We start from the raw sequence: 21907 nt of genomic DNA on the forward strand, positions 1-21907 counted from the left end.
CAGAAAACACCTTTATTCTACAGCCCCATTTGATTGATAATTTAACTGGGTATAGAATTCTTATTTGGAAATATTCCTTCACAATTTAGGAGGCAGGCTCCATTGCCTTCTAGCATTGTGTTAGTGTTAGGAAATCTGAAGCTATTCTGATTTCTTACATATTAATATGTGACCAGTTTTTTTCTCTTTGGAAGCTTTTTGAATTATCTTTTTGTCCCCAGTGGTTTTGAAATTTTGCAGTGCTGTGACTTGTGGGATTTTTTTGATCCATTCTATTGGAGATTCAGTAAGCTCCCTTTATTTGGAAACTCATCCCTGGGAAAATTTCTTAAATAATTTCTTTGGTTATTTTTCTTTTTTTTTCCGTTCTTTTTTCTTTCTTTCTTTCTTTCTTTTTCTTTTCTTTTTTTTTTTTTTTTAAAGATTTTATTGGGGAAGGGGAACAGGACTTTACTGGGGAACAGTGTGTGCTTCCGGGACTTTTCCAAGTCAAGTTGTCCTTTTTTTTCAATCTTAGCTGTGGAGGGTGCAGCTCAGCTCCAGGTCCAGTTGCCATTGTTAGTTGCAGAGGGTGCAGCCCACCATCCCTTGTGGGAGTCGAACTGGCAACCTTGTAGTTGAGAGGACGCGCTCCAACCAACTGAGACATCTGGCCACCCAAGAGCTGAGCGGCAGCTCATTGACTTCATTCTAGTTGCGGAGAGCTCAGCTCTCTGGCCCATGTGGGAATCGAACCGGCAGCCCTGTTGCCCAGAGCTCGTGCTCTAACCAACTGAGCCACCGGTCTGCCCGTCATTGGTTATTTTTCTTATCTTTATTTTCTTTCTTTTCTCCTTCTGGCAATTTCATTTTTCAACTGTTGGAATTCCTGGACTTTTAATTTTTTTCACCTTTCTCTCCCTTTTTGCTTCTTGACTTTTTGTTCTTTCTGGAAGATTTTTCTCAACTTTATTTTCCAACCCTTCTGTTAATTATTTTTAAAACTTGCATCATATTTTTAATTTTCCAGAGCTCTTTCACAGATGCTATCTCTCTGAGGCAACTGATATCTTTTTAAAAGTTTTCTTTCTTCTTGCATAGTCTTTGTGTCCTTGGGTTGCTTTTTGTTTGTTTGTTTGATTGGTCTCCATCTTCCATGTTAATAGCTTTCCTCAAATATCTGGTTGTCTGCTCATGATTAGGTCAGGACAGAAATTACTGCTTTTGATAAAAGGGGAGTGGCACTTGTACCCTGAGCTCCACTGTAGGGTGATGTTTGAGGACCATCTGTTGGGGAGGAACCTCCAATGTCAATATCATGTGTCTTTCATCTTGGGCTGGTGAAGTTTCTCAGAGCTTCCCGGAGTTCACAGTCTGACTGCCAGCATTCTGGGAGCCAAGTGGAAGATGTGTAATCAGTCTGCATGTTAACTTGGTTAAGGGCTTAAAGTAGCACAAAATTGTGAATACTCAAGTCCATTGTTCACTATTCCCTTACCCCGTATTGTAAAAAAATAGCTTTATTGAGCTATTGAGATTGACATACCATACAACCTATTTAAAGTGTACAATTCAATAGTGGTTAGTATAATGCCAAAGTAGCATATTTGCAATGTCGTGTAACTTTTTTTTTCGTTTTATTGAAATATATTTGATGTATGACATTGTGTAAATTTAAGGCATATAACATGTTTATTTGATACATTTATGCATTGTAATATGATTGCCATTGTAGCAATAGTAAGCACCTCTTTCATAGCACATTTTTTTTTTTGTGGTGGGAATAATTTAGATCTAGTCTCTTAGCAAGTTTGATAATTATACAGTATTGTTATCTGTATTCAGTATGCTGTACATTAGATCTCTACGATCTGTTTATCTAGTAGTTGCAAATTTGTATTCTTAAACATTTCTCCTATTCCAGTACCCTCCCCTCCCCCGGCTCCTGATAACCACCATTTCACTCTCAGTTTTTATGAGTTTAGCTTTTCTTAGATTCCACATGTAAGTGAAACTTACATTTCTTAGATTCCACATATAAGTGAAACCTACATTTCTTTTTACAGCATTCGTTATGTCCTGATAATATATATTTGTGCGTTGTCTCTCTCCATCACTGGAATGTAAGTTCTATGAGGGCTGGGAATTTGTCTTGTTCACTGCTGAGGCCACAGCATCTAAGAACAGTGTCTGGTCTGTGATAGGTTTCCAACCATTATCTGTTTAATGCCTGGAGTTTCACTTGGAATGCTTATTTGAGATTCCTTCCCTTTCCAAACTCCTCTTTTACTCTCACCTTTTGTACACGATTGTGAGGCTGCTTGTTGAAGTAGAAAAACACTGAGCTAATGATGGAGTTTGGAATAAATCTATAATGTTTTAGAGACCTGTTTTTTAGTCCTTGCTCTGCCAATAAATGTTATTTATTTAACCTTTCCATATTCCAGTTTTCTTAGTGGGACTAGTACTTGCTCTCCCTGCTTCCGCAGAGGTTCCTGTGCGATGATCTTGTTAAAGTACTTTAAAAAGTACACAATACCGTGGTAATACAGTGTGTGTAAAAATCAGGAACTAACTTGTTAGCTTATTTTCAAGCCCATAGCTTTTGAAAGTTGGCATTGTTAAGGGTAATAGAACTAGCGTTGCAGGCAATTAGAATAAGTAATGTATGCACTGAGTTAATGAGTAACAAGAGTGTCTTGTCTGTGGTGCTATCTTTGGGGATTAGGGCTGGTGATAGAGAGATTATTGTGGTGTAGGAAGGTGATCATACAGTATTTGAAGAAAATACGTTTACCTTCCGGGTGTTTAAAAAAACTGTCCAGTGGCCAAATGTATGTAGTTAACTAGTGACAACTAGCTAAGGAAACGGTACCATGTTTTTGGTAATCAGCTACTATATTATTATTGTTTTCATCCTTAGGTTAGTTGAGGTGAATTTGTAAAAGGGGATACAGGTAAAGAGGAGTCCAAGGTTTCTTCTTTCCAAACTAATAATTATTTGGCATTGAACTTCCTGTTTAGTTACATTTATTGATAACTATTTGTCAGGATGTGGAGAACCAAGAACCTAACGGCAGGAGTTGGCCCTCAGCTTGGTTTTATCAGGCCTCTGAAGATACAGGAGTCAGTACTAGTGCCTAAAACGTACTCATTCTTGTCTATCCCACCCTTTTCCCTTTTCCCCATAGTTTTTTTTTCTTTTTCCCTCGGTTGAACCGCAAGTCATGGCATATTATGTCAGTGATCCATACAAAGCCCTGCTCTGATTGAGTGATTTATCCCTATTTTCCATCCCACCCCCATGAGCAGTCATCCCGATGTGTTTAATGTATATATCTGGGTGCTGCAACTTTCTTTTTCCCCCAACCCTTTCTCTCTTGAGTCATTCATTCAACAAAATACATGTTGAGCACCTGTTCTGTGTTTGGCACTGTGGGCTTGGGGACATCCCAGTCCCCGAGAAGTCCTGCCCTCATGTAGTTACATGGTGCTTTCAACTCTCTTCAGTCTGAGATGCCACTTTTAATGGCCTCCGATATAAAATCAAAGTATATAATGAAATAATCCATGACTATCTTGACTAAAGTTCAGTGATTTTTGTTCATATTTTAAAAAATTAGTTGCACTCTAAATTTTTTTCTGAGAAATTAAACTTTAATTCTTTTACCTCTGAATGACCCCTTCGTCGATTTTCTTTTGCCCTGATTGGGTCAGTGGTACTCCATAAGGAAGGGTTTCTTCCCTTTACTGAATGGCAGAGATGTGCTATGAAACCTGACCTGGAAGAATAGACGAGGGAGAATTTGCTGTTTTAAGTTCAGTTCTATGAGTAACTGGCTTAAGAATTCAGTGTGATGTCTGCCCTTTCTTTTTCAATTAAGATGAAGAATTCATTCTCTTTTTTCCTTTTATAGATGTTTTTATTGGTAACTTCTTCAGTAAATGTTTATAAATGGAAGGCTTTCATTTCTCATAATTGGCTGCCTCTTCTTGTCTGTAGATCATTAAAAAATGCATAAACAAAGCCAGGAGACTCGGTATCAATAGCAATGTAGCGTTGAGTAAGTCACTTAACCTGTTTGGTTCCGAGTCCTCCTCACCTGTAAAATGAAGGGGCTGGAGAAATCTCTTTGAAAGTCTCTTGCTGTGCTAAAAATTGTAGCAAAGTCTCAGTGATAGAATTATGATAGAGCTCGGGATGCATATGTCGTTACCTTGCAGACGTTTGACAGGTGATGTTTGCACAGGTTTTGACTAGGAAACTTGTATCTGTGCTGGGAGACGGGTTAATTGTGAAGAATTTGCTTGGGACATTGCTCCAGGGATAGTGAATGAGAATGAAGATGTTTTTAAACATAAGAAAATAATAGGTTCGTAGAATTTACAACAGGAAGGGGCGGGGGAAACACTAAATAGAAGCATATGCTTTCTTCTCCAGCTATTTTAATACTGAGAGTAGTCTTAGAAAATCAGGTTACTGCTGGAGTGTCTGCAAGATCTTTGCATTCTGAATTCGTTTGTACTTCAATTCTAGTTTTGTAGTTAAATAGCCTATGTAACTAGGTAAATAGGTTTTGCTTTGCAAAGAGGACCCGTATTTGCCCTCTCTATGGGATGATGATTGGAAGTAACCACAAACTTTCAGAAAGTCCAACAGTTCTTACTGGTTTCCCAATTCTATACCTCTGTTGCATGATGCTGTGTGTCTTTGGGAATCTTAAGGAATTCAGAGAAATAGGGAGAGAAGGGTAAGGGTACAAACTTTTCAGCTATCAGATGAATAACGTCTGGGGATTTACTGTACAATATGGTGACTATAGTTGATAATACTGTATTATTGATATTTGCTAAGAAAGTAGAACTTAAGTGTTCTCACCAAAAAAAAAAGAAAGAAAGAAAGAAAAATATCAATATGTGAGGTGGTAGATGTGGTTAAATTAATTAAATAATCAGATGAGGCAAATCCTTTTACAGTGTATACATGCATCAAATCCATGGTGTACATTTTAAATATCTTACAATTTCATGTGAATATACTTCAATACGGATTTTTTTTTTTTTTTTAACTGGGGAATGTTGGGGAACAGTGTGTTTTTCCAGGGCCCATCAGCTCCAAGTCAAGTCGTTGTCCTTCAATCCAGTTACCATTTTCAATCTTTAGTTGCAGGGGGCACAGCCCACCATCCCATGTGGGAATTGAACCAGCAACCTTGTTGTTGAGAGATCAAACTCTAACCACCTGAGCCATCCGGCCGCCCCTCAGGCAGCTCATTGTCTTCAATCTAGTTGTGGAGGGCGCAGCTCACTGGCCCATGTGGGAATCAAACCGGCAACCCTGTTGTTCAGAGCTCGCGCTCTAATCAGCTGAGCTATCTGGCCGCCCCTGAAATTTTTTAAAAATTGAGAAAATAAAAGAATTTAGAAAACTTGCCAGGAAATAAGTCTTCCTCTGCTTTGTAGAAGATCAGCAAATGGCCAAAGGGATTTCATCTGCCTGGCAAACAAGTAGAGATTTGGCAATTTTGTGATACAATTTAATGACAGGGTAGATCAGGGAGTGAAGAATGAAACAAAGGTTAGGTTAGTAAATGTAATAATAATCAGATTGGTGAATATGAAAAACTTGGCTAGAATTGTAGGCTAGTATCCTATTCCTTTTTTTAAAATGCTAGGCATTTGGAAAACCTATTTTTAAGAAGAGGCGTGGGCCTGGGATCCTGGGCTTTGAGCCAGGATCTGGTTTCATGGAATTTTCTCAGTTGAGGTTAAAAAAAAAAAAAGTGAATTTTTAGATGATACATTCTCAGAATGAGACCCTTGAGGAAGCATATGGCTGCATAGAATATATTCTCTACCTCTTTGCTCTTCCATTGTGGTCCGTGGCATCAGCTGGGAGCGTGTTAGAAATGTAGTCATGGTTGTTACAGGACTTCTGATTGAGAAGATGCTGGTGACCAAATCCCCGAGTGAGTCCCATGCACTCTAAAATTTGAGAAGCTCAGGGGTCTACACCATGGTAAAGATGTTCTCTTTATTGTCATTGTCTTTCTTTTGGTGGGGGGAGGGAGAGGAGAAAAACAGCCCCTGCCCCAGCTTGAGGTGTAATTGACAAAAAACATTATATGTAGTATTTAAAGTGTACAATGTGATGATTTGATATACATACGAGTATACGTTGTGCAATGATTTACCCAAGGTAATTAACACATCCATCACCTCACATGGGTACATTACCACTTTTTAAAACATTGTCACATTTTAAAAACTGACTTGGCAAAATGGTATTGCAATGCTTTTCTTGCAAAGAAAAGTCTGGTGTATTTATCTAAATGCCTCGTTATTTGGTAAAAACCACTTGTGCTTGAGACCAGACCAGTCTTAAGGACAGGACCTCCTGCTGCTGCCTCTTTCTCCCCCTCAGCTTTTCACATGGCAGGTGCTCATTAATGTTGGTGGATGGTACTGCCCTCCACGCCTTCAGGGGGCTCCAAAGACAATGAGGCTGTCACCATAGAAATTTTATTTATATTTATTGTTATCTGAAGCAGAAAATGAGCTTTACTAATATTTAATACAGATATTAATGATATTGCTTATATACTTTAAAAATGAATACACGTATACATATTTGGGGTATGACTATTGAAAATTCTTAATGATGGATTACTTGATGAAATCAAAGCAACAGGAAGGACCTGAATTTTCCTTATTTTTGTGTATAAAGAAACTGAGGCCCAGACAGTGTTGAAGTATGTGCTTGCCTATGGCTCTGCTACTCGGGACAAAGGTTTTTCCAACTTATGCTTCAAGTTTCTTTCCATTGTTCCTTTGACTTCTGAATGTCTTCTAGGGAACCTGGGGTTTCCAGGGAGTGCCTCAGCTGCCGAGGGAGTGGGTGGGAGGAGGAAGAATGATGAGAAGGGGTTCTCACAGCCTGTCTTCAATCTGAATATTTTTGTTCTTATCTGGTTTAGAAACAGAGAGGCTTCCATATTTGTACATAATTCATTCCTGAAACCATCTGGCTGTCTTAAGAGAAGACTTACCTGCTGGAAGATGGATTCTATTTTGTTTTAAAGACACATTCCAGAATTGATACATTCACCAATTGATACGTAACCATTACTCTAGAATAACAATATTATAGTGATACTGTCACTGTTCAAGACATTTTTGGAATTGCCTTTGGGAAGAGTTTATAAAATGCCCCCGAAATAATCAGTTTTATTAATATTTAAGTTTTGTTTTGGAATAGCAATTGTATTACGTATCTTAATTACTCCTTTTATTCAGAGCACTTAATATGTAAATGATTAGGCATTTCTTAAAATTCTAATTAAACTTTCAAAGGATATTTTCATCATTTAAAAGAATGACATTAAAACATGTCATAGACTTTAGACGAAAATGTAAATATTTCCGAAGAAGAGTTTTGAACAAAAAGTATTCTGTCTCTGAGTTGCATTTTGAAACACATTTCATTAAATGCCTATTCCAAGCCATGTGCTCGGTGCGAAGGCTACAAGGGTGAATGATATATCGTCCTGCCCTTGAGGTACATACCACCCAGTGAAGGAGAAACAGACATTTAAATACAGCCCACAATTTAGGGACACTGCCCTTGCTATGTTGAAAATAGGTGGAAGCCCAGAGAAAGGACAGACTAGTTCAGCCTGGGTGGTATTGAGTCAGGGACAGAGCCCGGGATAGGTGGAACTGGCTTTATTGATGATGGTTGAGTTTGAAAGGGTTTTTACAGGTGTGGAAGAAATTCTTAGGTGAAGGAAACAGGGTGAACCCTGGCATATGAAATCAGTGAAATGTATGGAGAACAAAGTAGTGTGATCAGAACACAGGTGATGGAATAGCTGGAGAGAGTTGAGTTCTGAGGGCAGTATCTCCCTTGGAAGGGAAGCGCCATAAGAATAGGGACTTTAGCTACATCGTCCCTATCTGCAAACCTGCCTGGCCGTGCCTGGCATATAGCAGGTGGTCAGTACATGTTTACTTATTTAATGGGGAAGACTGTTGCAATTAAATTATGAAGCTCCTTCACCTTTTCCCAAGTTTGGACTTTATCCTGTGGCCATTGAAGGTTTTTCATGAGAGATACAACACGTCAAGGCGTGTTTTCAAAATGTCACTCTGACAGTGGGAAAGAGCTGTCTTTCTCCAGTGTTTACCTGAAGAGCTTGTCTAACTCCCAATGTCTGGGGGGAGGGCCCGTTAACTTTCATTTCTGACAAGCTCTTCCTGGTGTTGCGGATGCTGCTCATAGCCTCATTTTAAGTAGCAAAAGGAGGATGGATGGGATCCGTCTTTCAGTAAGGCTGTTTCCAGCAACAATAGTAAGTAGAGTGCATTTAGAAATGGTATTTACTTTAAGAGCCTGTATTTGGGATTTAGAAGATGAGAGTAAACCTGTTTTGATGTTTAAAATTCTGTCTCCTTTCAAAATACTAAAAAAGAAAGCAAGCTTTACTAATAAGTTTTGTTTGTTTCTTTTTTTCCCTTTCATTCTTTCTTTTTTTTTCTTTTCTTTTTTATTTTTTCTTTTTGGCTTATATCTTGAGGAAATGGGTTGCTTCCTGTGGCATAAAGATAGGAATTTGAGACCCTCATGAAATACGTCAGAAAGGTTCCTTATTTGTAAGGAACCTTTGTTAATTGCAGAATAAAGAAAATACAACCCAAGTGGTAATGATATTTAGAGAGTTTAAAAGGAAGCACCTTTTGAAAAATTTTTAATGAGCTGGCTTTGATGTTTGGTCACTTTCCATTGTCTTTGACATTTGTTTGTGATATAACAAATATTGTGGCCCTTCTGTGTGCAATGTCTATACACTGGTACTGCACAGGAGTTAATAAATAAAGTGAATCAAATAGGTTCTAAGTGATTGTATATGTAATAGTGAAAACAAAGCAATCAGATTAATGGTAGGTAGTATACATATCATAGTATGTGTATGTATATACTACATACAGATAAATACGTAGCATATGGAGTGAGTAGATACAGATATATAAATAGGATATGTCATTTTTTACCTTTATAGAGTATAGATAGTGACATATACCATAAAAACAAGACAGATGACGTGTAAATTCAGAGGGAAAGATAAAAGATTATCAGAAAATTCGCCAATCTTATTTTGCTTCTTATTAGCTACCAAATGACGCCCAAGCTATGTAGCCTGTCATTCAAGGTCATGCTCTCCTGGTTTGAGGCAAAGAGAACAGTGAACCTTAGAAGCTCAGTTTAGGACTTAGTGAGTTTGCGAGGTTGTAGGGTGTTAAATAGAGTGTCAAGGATGCCATTTAAACTATAGCAAACTACGGTCCAAAGAGAGTCAGGCTAGACATGTAATTTGTGTGCTCTTTACTTTGAAGAGACTGTTCAGTGAAGTGATAAAATTGCCTTGTAAAAGACTACAGAGACAGAAGAAAAGAGATGGGGCAGGTCTTTGGAAAAGATTGGCATCAAGGTGTGTTGCATGAGAGAGTGGAATCAGGGAAAGATTCAGGAAGCGGGGAATACCTGGAGAGCACTGCAGAGGCTGAGAGAGGAATGTCACCAGGGAGGGCCAGTTAGCTCTTTGCTCTACAGAGAGGTGAAGAAGAGTGAGAAGACTGTGTTATTAGTGATTTGAAAAAATAAATTGCTCATAAATGTATAAGAATCTCTACAAAGAATAGAGTGTGAATAAGTGAAACTAGAGTAGCATTACTATTTTGTAACTGAGAAGCTATTGTAGTGCTTTTCTTTCTAAGTGGTGCTTTATGGAGCCTCAGCCGCCTATAGGTTTATGGGTCCCTATGGAGAGATGCCTTTTATAGCTTACAAGGTATATTTGGTTCTGGATTCCAAGCCTGTTTTCAGTGTGGATAGTAGTCATGTCCAAATAGGTATCTAAAAAATCTTACGTGGAGGCCAGAAAGCTTAGAGTCACCCTGACTGCTTCTCTCCTATCTCACAAACTGTCCAGCAAATTCTGTTGGATTTTAGGATATACCTTTTTGAAGGATATACCTTCAGATGTATCCTAAATCTGACCACTTTTCACCATCACCGTTGCTACCACCCTAGTCTACAGGCTGTCACCTCCCGCCTGAGTTATCTCAGAAGCTTCCCAGCTCCTGTCGCTCCTTGTAATTCTCCCCTTTCAGTCTATTCTCAACACTGGACCTGGAGGGATTCTTTAAAAAGTAAATCAGATTATGTCTCTTCTGTTCAAAAACCTTACAGTGGCTTTCCATTTCTTGCAAAGCGATAAGAGCTGATATATTATCTCTAAGGCGAGGTGGCCTCCTTACTCTTCTTAGAGAGCATGTCCCTCACCCCCACCCCCGCCGCAGGGACTTTGCACTTGCTGCTCCTTCAGCGTCCATTGATCTTCCTTCAGATGTTGTCATGGAGGGCTTCCTCGCTTCCTTCATGTCTTCACTCAAATGCACCTTCTCAGAGCAGCCTTCCTTGTCCCCTGCCCCGCCCCATCTGTGACTGGACTGCACTTTCCTGCTTTATTTTTGTCTCCTTCAAACACTAGAATGTATGATCCACGAGAGCAGGGATTTTCGTCTTGTTCACCATAGACTCTCCCGTGCCTAGAACAGCGCCTGGTACATGGTAGGTGATGAATACATACGTGCTGAATGAAGGAATGCCGTCTCCACCTCCCCTGGCTGATGGGATTGTGGTGGAGACTGTGTTAGGCAGCTGCGTGCATGGACAGGACGTGGCTTTCTTCACGGGGAGCCATCCTCAGTTCCTCCTCCTACACAGCTGCTCAGCCAGCTCTTTCTGCCCACTCACAAGTTACTCATCCTCCAGGTTGTGGGCTGGCAGCTCAGTGTAAATTGGCTTTGGCAAAGTTACGGGTGCTTGAAGGCATGTTAGGATTTGAATATGGTAGACTTTTTCAAGTAAATGAAGCCATTCAAATCTCTTTCATTTTAGTAAGCGATGTTTGGAACTTTTTAATTTTGGAATTAGTCAAATTTACTAAAGAAATTAACTACAGACATTAAAGAAAATCTCCAATAGTCACTATAAAATCTCTGAAAGTCGCTACATAGGTCCTGAAAAAAGTGTAGGAAGAGGCTGCCCTGCTTTGACGAAAAAAAGAATGGGAACACGCTTTGGCTAGCTGAGTGGTGTAACTATTTTGTTCTATTTGAGCCCCTCAGTTTTATTTTCCAAGAGAGAGAGAGAATTCTGTGGGTTGTAGGGATCTGGAGTTAGTAGAGTTTCAACAGACAAAAAGCACATTTTGGACCAATCTCAGGGATTAATGTCTCTCCTTTTCCATTTATTTCTGGTAAAATGTTTAGTTCCAGAACTGTGTTCTCACCCAGGAAATTATTTCCGGTAACAACCTTTGATAAGTTTGTCTCTATCTCCAAAGTCTAGACTAGTGTTTCTTTTATATGGAAAACATTTTATTTCTGGGGCCTATCAGAAATCCTCAGAGGGTTTTTACAAATGACATTTTGTATGTGTGTGTGTGTTACACAAAGATTTTAATATTAATGCAATAAAATCTGAGAGAGAGATGTCAAAAGAAGGTGGGTTTGTCTTGTATAAGTATGGTTCTATATATGCTTTGCTCTGAGTGTTTATTAAAACATTTGTTCTGTGATTGGCTTCCAAGTAATTGAAAATTAATTGTTTATATATGGTAACTTTCAGTTAACTAGAGAATTTAATTGATACTCTGTTTCTCCCAAACTTCATATAAATAGGAGTTTACTGCAATTGCTTCTAAAATTAAAACCACCTGGAAAGTTAAGCTTGTGTCATTGAGTTTAGACATTTAGGTAATTTAAATTGACAAGAAGTTAAAATGTTTATCTTGATGAGATAATACTAATTTTTAAGGAGTCTACTTCTAAGCATGATTCTACCATCGATTTACCTGGCAAAATTCCACAAGTAAATAGAATTGCAATTATCAGGTAATTTAATCGAGAGATTCTGATGGATATGATTTCTTTGTTCAGGCAGATCTTCCCAGTTCTAATTGTTTTCAAATACATTTAGAAACTTACCTAGTAAATAATGTTCGGTGCTATGTGTTTTTTTAAAAAATTGTTGTTTGTTTGTTTGTTTGTTTACTTTGTTTTGGTTTATTTCACTTGCTCCTGGGAGCAAGGAACAAGGAATCTAAAGGAGAGAATTAGTGAGACATAAACTAAAAAGGAAGAGGTAGACAAAAGGGAAGAACCAATAGTATAAAGGTATCAAGCGGTCGTCCCGTTCTGTTTGCCAGTCCTGTTCTGAGCTGAAAAGGACAACAGCACAGTTTTGAGTGCTGAGCTTCAGAAAGAGGAGGTGCCTGCCCAGGACCCCACAGGGAGCTGCAGGTACACTTGAACTAGAGCCCATGTCTCCAGATTCCTAACTGCATGCTCCTTTTAGTGTCGCACTCTGCAGAAGGAGCATTGGCAATTGGACTCTTGATTGCCTTCCTTGTAGGGATTGGTCTGTGCCTAGCTACTGTCCTTTTAGGAGCTGTTTGGATGGAATTTATACCTAGAATGAAATTGAAAAAGAAATGGCAAATGTGTTTTCCTACATTGGTGTTCAGCATTGATAAATTAAATCCATCAGGTTGCTAATCTCAGAAATAATGATATGTCAAGAAATAGTGTGTAATAACAGCTGTCCAAATTCTTCAACAAACACAACAATAAAAAATAAATTTTTATTGAGTACTAATGTAATTTTGAAATCTGAGAATTGAGTTGGATGAATTAGTTGTGATTCTCTAATTTTTTTTTTTTTTTTTTTTTTTGCTTTCCCAGCTTATCCAACTTAGTCTGTATCCATGACTGATCTTCAAACATTGTTTTTATTGTATCACTCTCCCTTTCCCCAGAAGGAAACTGTGGGCACTCTTCACTACTGTATGTTACTATTCACAGTCAAGTATAATTTCTGTCTGGCTTATTCCTGGTCCTCATATTCTGGCCCCCTTTATCTTTCCAGTTATACTTTCTACTATTTTCCGCCTCCCAAAGCCCCTTTGATTCAGTAAACTCATGGCTCATGTCATTTTGATAGCCTGAACACCTTTTCCCCTGCTGTTTTGTTTATCCAGCTTGTACTTATCCCCTTGTTAAAACCTCCTACTTGGAGTGATCCCTAATAATCTTTTCTTTTGTGTTTTCAAGATAATTATTTTTCTTTGCCAATTTTTATTCTACAGTGTGTTAAAAAAGAGAAAATTCAGTTAGTGAAGAAAATCCCTCCCATCTCAAATTCTTAGTCTTTCTGAGGTAACCACTGTTAAATTTCTTTTGTAGCCTTCTCATGCTTTTTACGTCATGGGCACAAAATGGCTGCCTTATCTCTAGGTATCACATTTGCATTCAAGATGGTGAGTCAGGGAAGGGAGGAAAAAAAGGTATCCTGAGCCATATCTGATCATTTTATTAAAAAAAGCAAAAGCTTTTCCAGAGGCCAAAAGCAGACTTCTGTGTTCAAGGCCAACTCTGTGTTACCAGGAACTGTGGGATAGAGAGTATTTCGTTTTCTCTGTCCCGCTCATGGAGGTACTAAGGGAGAAGGGAGTTGGCAGTGTATTTTGAGTTAGCTGTCAGATTGTGTCTGCCATATGTAATATCTTATTTTCATATTGGATTTTGATAAGTTAATTTTATAACAAGCCACTTTAGTACATTCTCCTATTGTCTTGAATACTTTTTCAGTTGTTTCTCTCTTGTCTTCCTGCTGTGTTATTTTGAAATTATGAACATTTTGCTTTTTCTATTTTAGTAGTTTTTAAAACCTCTTATATCAAGAAGCTTTCAGTTTCAGGTTTTATCATACCCCTTGTGCAGATAAGGAAATCGAGGCTGGGAAAGGTAGAATCAAAATCACATGGCTAGTATGTGTCGGAGCTGTACAGGAACCTGTCTTTTCTGACTCTGTATCTAGTGCCCCCCCCCCCTTTTTTTAACTGAAAAGCCAATCTGAGATTGCTGAGAACTCAAAAAGTAGACTTGTCAGTACTCTCAGCTTCTGGTTCTAGCTTCTCTCTCTCTTCCTTTTACAAATCCAGATATCATCTAATTTTGATCATTCAAAGTGATTTTAAAAATAAAATTAATTTATTAATTCACATAGATAAACAGTTGGAAAGTAGTGTGGGGCTTCAGGTGCAGGTTGTTTCAAAGGATCCTGGTGTTTTCAGGTTCTGGCTTCATTTCTCTGTGATTTTCTTGGTATATTGCTTTGTCTTTGGGCTGACCTTTGTAGTAGCAGAATGGCTAAACCATATTAGCCAGAGAAGAATGTATCTTCTGATAGCTATCTTGGGCTTCTTTCTAGAAAGTCTACAGCAAACATCTGCAAGGGGAACGCTCATCTTTGGATCAAACACTGTGATTTCATTTCCTGAAGCCAGTCCTTTATATACTGTGTTTCCCCGAAAATAAGACCTAGCCAGACAATCAGCTCTAATGCGTCTTTCAGAACAAAAATTAATATAAGACCCAGTATTATATTAATATTATGTTATATTATATATTGTGTTATATTATATACTTTATTTTATTTCACATCACTTCACATCACATCACATCACACCACCAGGTCTTATATTATAGTAAAATAAGACCGGGTCTTATAGTAAAATAAGACTGGGTCTTATATTAATTTTTGCTCTAAAAGATGCATTAGAGCTGATTGTCTGGCTAGGTCTTATTTTCGGGGAAACACGGTACCTGATTTGGTTTCCATCAATGTCTGTTTCTTTAAATGCTTTTAATGTCACATCTATTTCTATCATGGCCTACATTTTCTTTTCTAGTTCTTCCCTGAATTTTGCTAGCTAGCTTTTCATCTTCCATTGTTGTCTTACTGTTCTTTGAGCTCTTATTTCAAAGAGGTGTCTTTTTTAAAAAAAATCATAGAAAAATATTGGTTCATAAATTTCAAATTCTTTGTAGCATATTTTCTCTGTTGTGTGTGTTTTGTAATTTTTATTAAATTTATTGGGGTGACATTGGTTAGTATAATTATACAGGTTTTAAGTGTACAATTTTGTAATACATCATTTATATATCACATGGTGTGTTCACCACCCAGAGTCAGTTCTCCTTCCATCGCCATATATTTGCCTCCCTTTACCCTCTTCTATCACCCTCTCTCCCCCCTTACCCTCTGCTAACCACTAAATTGTTGTCTGTGTCTATGAGTTTTTGTTTGTCTGTGTTGTTCGTTTGTTGCTTTCAATTTTATATGAGTCACATATGAGTGAGATATAAACTTTTTCTGTCTCACTTATTTTGCTTAGCATGATAATCGCAGGATCCATTCATGTCGCAAAAGACAGTATTCCATCTTTTTTTATGGCCGACTAATATTCTATTGTACATATGTACCACATCTTTATCTAGTCATTTATCGAAGGACACTCTGGTTGTTTCCATGTCTTGGCCACCATGAATAATGCTGCATTGAACATAGGGGTACATACAGCTTTACAGATAAAAATTTTCAGACTTTTTAGGTAGATACCCAGAAGAGGGATTGTTGGGTTGTATGGTAATTTTTAATTTTTTGAGGAACCTCCGTACTGTTTTCCATAGTGGGCTGCACCAATTTACATTCCCACCAGCAGTGTATGAGGGTTCCTTTTTCTCCACAACCTCTCCAACACTGCTTGCTGTTGTTTGTAATGTTCCTTTTATCTTGCACTTCATTTGCATCAATTGGTGATGGATCCTGTCTCATTATTACTCAGTTTTAAATAGGGAGTGTTCTTCTGGTGTAGCAATTTGCTGTGCGGTTGTGATTGCAGAGTATTTGCACAGAGTGCTGGAGGCAACTTAAATTTCAGTCTGAGGCCTCAGAATAGTTTTTCACCAGCACTCCATCCTGAGAGTATTTCTCCTTTCCAGGATAGCAGGAATTTTGACTTGATGGAGCCAGGATACCCAGGTCCTTCTCACTTAGTATTTGAATTGATAAACAAGCAGGGTATGTGTGTCCAGTTTTGTGTATGGTAAGCTTGCTGTTCAGTCCCATGGCTACCCTGATGAAACTGAAATGTGCAATGGACTGTTTTTGTTGCTGGTTGTTCGTCTGTGTTTTTCTCAGTCTATTGGAAGCAAAGCTGAAGCGAAAGTTAACATAAAGCTTGAGTCTTCCCTTGGGATTCCAACGTTATTTTTTAATTTTTAGAGCTAAATTTAAGTGGTTTTCCAATGGTGTTTCATATAATCAAGTCCCCAAAGGGGACTTGTCCTGAAGCTGAGGATAGTACTGAACCCTACGTATACTATGTTTTGTCCTATACGTACATCTATGATAAAGTTTAATTTATAAATTAGGCCCCATAAGAGATAAACAATAACCAATAATGAAATGGAACAGTTATAACAATACACTGCAATAAAAGTTATATGAATGTGGGTTCTCTCTTTGATAACTGATCTGATAAGCGAGATGGCTACTAAGTGACTAACAGGCAGGTAGTGGGTAAGTGTGGAGACCTGGGAAAAGGGATGATTCACATTCGGGGTGGGACATAGCAGGATGGTGCGAGATTTCATCATGCCACTCAGAATGGCACGCAACTATAGATAATATACATATACAAAAAAATCCTACTGGCATTGAGATATGTTGAAACGTGCAACGTAAAACTGAAATTTTGAAATCGGAGTATTTCACAATGTGAAGGACAGCCGACTTTATAGTATAAAGGAAAGTATTTTCATAGGAAATAGAAATCCAACAGAAAGGACGAGAACTAGGCATTTATTGGGTGTCTGCTAGTACTAGCAGTGTGCTGTGCTTGCTATGTGTTCAGAGTAAGTGAAGGCCTTCGACCTCAAGGATCACTTGGTCTTGGTTTGGAGGGGAGATAAAGTCGTACGTAGTTACAACAGGCTTCATTAAGAGTCATGATAAAAGTGGTGGCATCCAGGTAGAGCGATCAGTTCTCTGAAGGCCGTGTTATTATCCCCGGTTTTCAAAGATGGAGAACTGGATCAAAGGGATTGTATAATACGCCTAAACTCGCACGGCTAGTCTGTGACAGAACCAAGATTGGAACCTGCCTCTGACTAACTCCTGGCCTCCAGGATTGGATATTTTAACTATTTTTTATATTTTCAGTTGCTTTTATCCTGAGTAATCACTTAAAGTTCACTTAATATGCCTATCAAAAAATTAAGGAGTTATATAAAATATTTTATTTTGTCTCTAATGAAGTACTGTGTTTGGAATGCTTTGCCTCTCAACCCTGCTTTAAAATTCTGGTTTTTTTTTTTAAGGGCCCCGGCAAATGCCACTTTCCTTATGAAGCCCACACGTGAGTTCCTTCAGAAAATAGGATATCGCCCTCCTCTGCCTGCTGCAGTTGTCCCCCTTTCCCCATGGGGAATATGCTCCAAGACCCCCAGAGGCGCCTGAAACTGAGGATAGTACTGAACCCCACATATATTATGTTTTGTCCTATATGTACATACCTATGATAAAGTTTAATTTATAAATTAGGCACCATAAGAGATAAACAACAATAACCAATAATAAAATGGAACAGTTATAACTTTACTGCAATAAAAATTGTGTGAATGTGGGTTCTCTCTGATAACCGATCTGATAAGCGAGATGGCTACTAAGTGACTAACAGGCGGGTAGTGGGTAAGTGTGGAGACCTGGGAAAAGGCATGATTCACATTCGGGGTGGGACATAGCAGGATGGTGCGAGATTTCAGCATGCCACTCAGAATGGCACACAATTTAAAACTTATGCATAGTTTGTTTCTGGAATTTTCTGTTAATATTTTTGGGCAGCGGTTGACTGTGGGTAACTGAAACCACAGAAAGCGAAACTGTGGATCAGGGGCACCACTGTATTGTTTGTAGTTCTTGCAAGCTGTCCTTAATTATGAGCTCTTCAAGGACAGGGATCGTATCTTATTTATTCAGCTTTGGACCCCCGTCACTTTTTGGCCAGTGAAGTGTACTTGTGTTAACTTGGCACTCTGCCCATACTGTTTATGGGATGCCTTGCTTGCCATATAGCTACGGTCCTGAAGACAAGTAAACAGTACTGGGAGGCATGAAAATTGTATCTGTGTTGGGTTTACTTCCAGGTTTTCACATCTGTCATGACCCTGGGCTGGATGGATTTGTACCCGAGGCTTGGAGGTAGGGGCCAGGTGTGTTTTGGGGGTGTCTGTTGGATGTCTCAGCTTCTGGAGCTCCATGGCATTCTTTTATCAAAAAAACCCAAAAGTTCTGGGGGCTACATTTTGTATAGTGTCTTCTGTCAACAGCCAAAGAGTGCTTTTCAGCTCTTCAAAATAGTTTCACGCTCATGTATTAAGTGCACATAGTAGGCATTTAAACATTTTATAAGTGCATATTGGACGAGTTAATCGGACTCTCGTTTCATTCAGTATTAACTAAGTGTACATTTATGAGTGAAAATTGAGGGGATGATTTTTCTCTTCCATGAAGCATCGTGGGTCATATGCCAGATGAATAAGAGGAAATGTCTAGAAAGAGTTCATGTATTTTTTTTCTCTGTGGCCTTCCCAGTTGATTAAAATTGGCAGCTGGTTCTTTAATTAATCATGATATTAAAATGGCCAACACTTGCGGTACTTTGTCAGAAGGTGATTTGATTGCAAGTTTTGCTTAAATAAGAGAGAGTGTCTGTTTTACATGTCAGCCTTCCAAAGGAAAATATATTGGTGTACCTTTCCTTGGGGGTTCCAGGCCAAATGAGAAGTTTTAGCCTATGCTTTCAACAGTTATACCTGTAGGACATCTATAAAGAAAATACGGCTATTTGGTTATTGCGGCAGAGAGGAGAGTGTGCACCTAAGTGTGCACGTGCAATGCTGTATTTTCTCATGTTTCTCTCTCCTTCTCAAACTTGTTTTCCTGGGAAAATGGGGAAGAGAGAGCAGGAAGAATCGTTTATTTAGATGTGGTGTAAATTGGCATTACTGCAACGAGGATCAAAATTTTCTTCTTGGCAGCCTGTACTACAGGGCTGTTAGCACAGGTATTATGTAACAGTAATCCTTGAATAATCAGAATTTCAAAGAACACTGATAGCTATTCAAAAATAATAGGATTATACCTGAAACTTTTATGGGTGAAATGGTTAAACTCCTTAACCCTCTAGTAACCAGCCTCACCTAAAACTTGAGACAACCACGAATTTTAGTTTTTTTTTTTTTCCTTTTTCACTTATTGAAGGGAAAAGCCAGGTCTCTGTAGGTAGCAGATGGTTTGCCTCAGTGTTTCCCCCAAAGAAATGTAGAATTTTCAGTCATGTTAAGGCCGCTCACTGTTTTTGTTACTATTGTTAATTCAAACCATCAGGAAAATGAGCTAAACAATATTCTTTGTGTCTATTGTTATGAGAAAAATGTGTCTCTCCAGCTCTCTTTCTTTTTTTTTTGTCCTGGGAGGTACAGCTCTTAACTTCCCACATCTCATCAGTAAGAAAAACCAAAGAAAAACAACTGTAAACCCAGCAGAAACAGCCGTCTCTAAATAATAACGACCACCGTTTATTACATAAAATATGAAATTCTATCTTGAGGTCATAAATGAAAGTGGCATCCTGTAGTTGGGTGGGGAAGAGAGGCAAAAGGGAAATGAGGAATCACCTGAAAGCCTAGAATTTTAGGGCTGATTTCAAATACCGTAGAGGTTGAAGAGAAAAGAGTGTTGTTTATCGCAGTGGGACATACGGTGGGTGGGAGAAGAGATGAGGTTTGGGAAAATATGTAAGTACATGTGGTAAGTTCTGTGTGAAGTCAACAGAGTAAATCTAGTATGAGACCCTTGTTTTTAATGCTTTTGTTTCATTTACTTTATGGGGAAGCAGTTAATAAGGTGTTTGAATATTTGACAGCTTTTGGTAAGGATGCTAAACTTAACTCAGCGTGCATTACGGTCATATTTTTAAAGTTAGGAAAAAGGTGTGTATTGATTCCTTCACAGGTCCACAGCCGTCCTACATTCCCGTCCCCTTCTCTGGATGGATAGATGAGGGGTGTTACAGGGGTGGCTTTCCTGGACTCGCTTTTTACAATTCCACAGGCCATCTAATTAAAGATAAGAAAACTGCTAACTGCCAAAAAGACAATCTCTGTTCCTGATTTTTTAATAGATGTTTCTGTTTGAAGTTCTTTTGGGGTGGGAGGGTGAGGGGGCAGGGCAGCCCTCTTGTCTGAACAGGCCTCCCGCCGCTTCTCCTCCAATAGCAAGCAACTCCATCCTCGTTGGGAAGCATGGTGGTAATAATCCCCCTCAGTTGTATGTCCTCCGGTAGCTTAGGGAACACTGTAATAGCTGTTGTCTCACTGGGTCCTTGACAGCCCTGTGTGAAGGGCAAGTGAGGTTTTATCATACCCCTTGTGCAGATAAGGACATCGAGGCTGGGATAGGTAGAATTCCTTGATCAAGATCACATGGCTAGTGTGGGTTGGAGCTTGGACAGGAACCTGTTTTTTCTGACTCTGTATCTAGTGCTTTTTTTTTTTTTTTTAACTGAAAAGCCAGCCTGAGATTGCAGAGAGGTCAAAAAGCAGACCTGTCCGTGCTCTTAGCTTCTCTCTCTTCCTTTGCTGCCTCAGCCAGGCCTCACCTGTAGGTGGCCGTGTTCCCCTCCAGCCCTTCCCCTTCAGTTATTTCCTGGAGCCCCCACTCCTCTTTTTTTTGGTCTTTCTCTAGGGTCTGATTCCCTCACCAAGGCTGTGGTTTATTATTACTGGGGCCACAGCTATCAGCTCTCTTCTGGGAAGCTGGAATGTTGCTCGTCCTCTAAACCTGGTTAGAAACCTAGTTATTCTGCAGAGCTCACCAAGCTGTCAATGTCAGTGTCCCCTTCTAACTACCCTCGACTTGGTATAGAACTCAGGGCATCTGATCCCTTGTGGCTTTCCTCCTTTCCCACCTTAGAGTCTGGGTTCTTTTTCTTTTCATTTGTTCTTTCAATAAATCTTTATTGACTTACCAGGTGCCAGGTATTATGTTAGGTGGTGGGGAAACAATGATTAGGAAAACTGGGAGGGAGATGGAGAATAATCCGGGTAAGACACACACAGACACACTCACACACAGACACACTCACATACACACAGACACACACACACAGACGCACACACGGCATTCCAACTGCCTAAGTCCTCTGAAGGGAGGTTCATGGGGTTGTGAGAGTGTTTCTGAAAATTCACCATCACGCCAGCCTTAACGAGGCATACACACTGTAGAAATCCTACTCTGCTCCAACAGGAAACTCATTTCCAGGATCCCTCACACCTCCCTACCCACGTGGGCGATAAACAGGAAATCCTAGTTTGTATATTTCTGGTCTTCATGCAGGCAAGCATTGGCAGTTGATAAATTTCTAGTCCTATTCCAGCTACAGAGCATCAGTAGTTTAAGAAGAGAGGCTGACAATGGGAGAGTTCATTTGCCCCTTCTGTGTAAACAAGACTGGAATTGTGTAAATTCAGATTATTCCGTGGGAAGGACACTGAGCTGTTTCTTAGGTTGGCTCACGTCGCCACCTATAGTCTTGCCCAGGAGTAACTCGTTGGGATGCTGTGAACTCCAGGAGGAGTGGACCGCAAGGGTTTTCCTCAGCCAGGTGCCCTGCTGAATTCATTCCAGAATCCCCAGTGCAACGTTCCTGAACCTCAAGGGAAGGAGGGCATGTGAAAATTATGTGGGGAGCTATTTTCAAACTGTACGCCGAAGTGCAGCTCTTTCCTGGGTGTAAATTGAAAATACACTTTTGTGGGCCCTACTGGATCCCACCCTGGATTTACTAAATCACCCTCCAGATATGGGGCCTGGGCTTCCACGGCTTTTAAAACCTCCTGGGTGATTCCAGTGCATGACTAGGGTTGAAAACTGCTCTTCCAGTGGATGAATTTCTGG

General features: G+C 39.3%; 1 protein-coding gene across 3 annotated transcripts in view; it reads left to right on the plus strand.

Moving 5' to 3' along the window:
• VGLL4 (vestigial like family member 4) overlaps positions 1-21907 on the plus strand; it is a 141297-nt gene that overhangs the window by 33224 nt on the left and 86166 nt on the right. The gene's annotated exons all lie outside the window — the stretch shown is intronic.

The sequence above is a fragment of the Rhinolophus ferrumequinum genome, chromosome 17 (genome assembly GCF_004115265.2).
Source record: "Rhinolophus ferrumequinum isolate MPI-CBG mRhiFer1 chromosome 17, mRhiFer1_v1.p, whole genome shotgun sequence".
Taxonomy (NCBI): Eukaryota; Metazoa; Chordata; class Mammalia; order Chiroptera; family Rhinolophidae; genus Rhinolophus; species Rhinolophus ferrumequinum.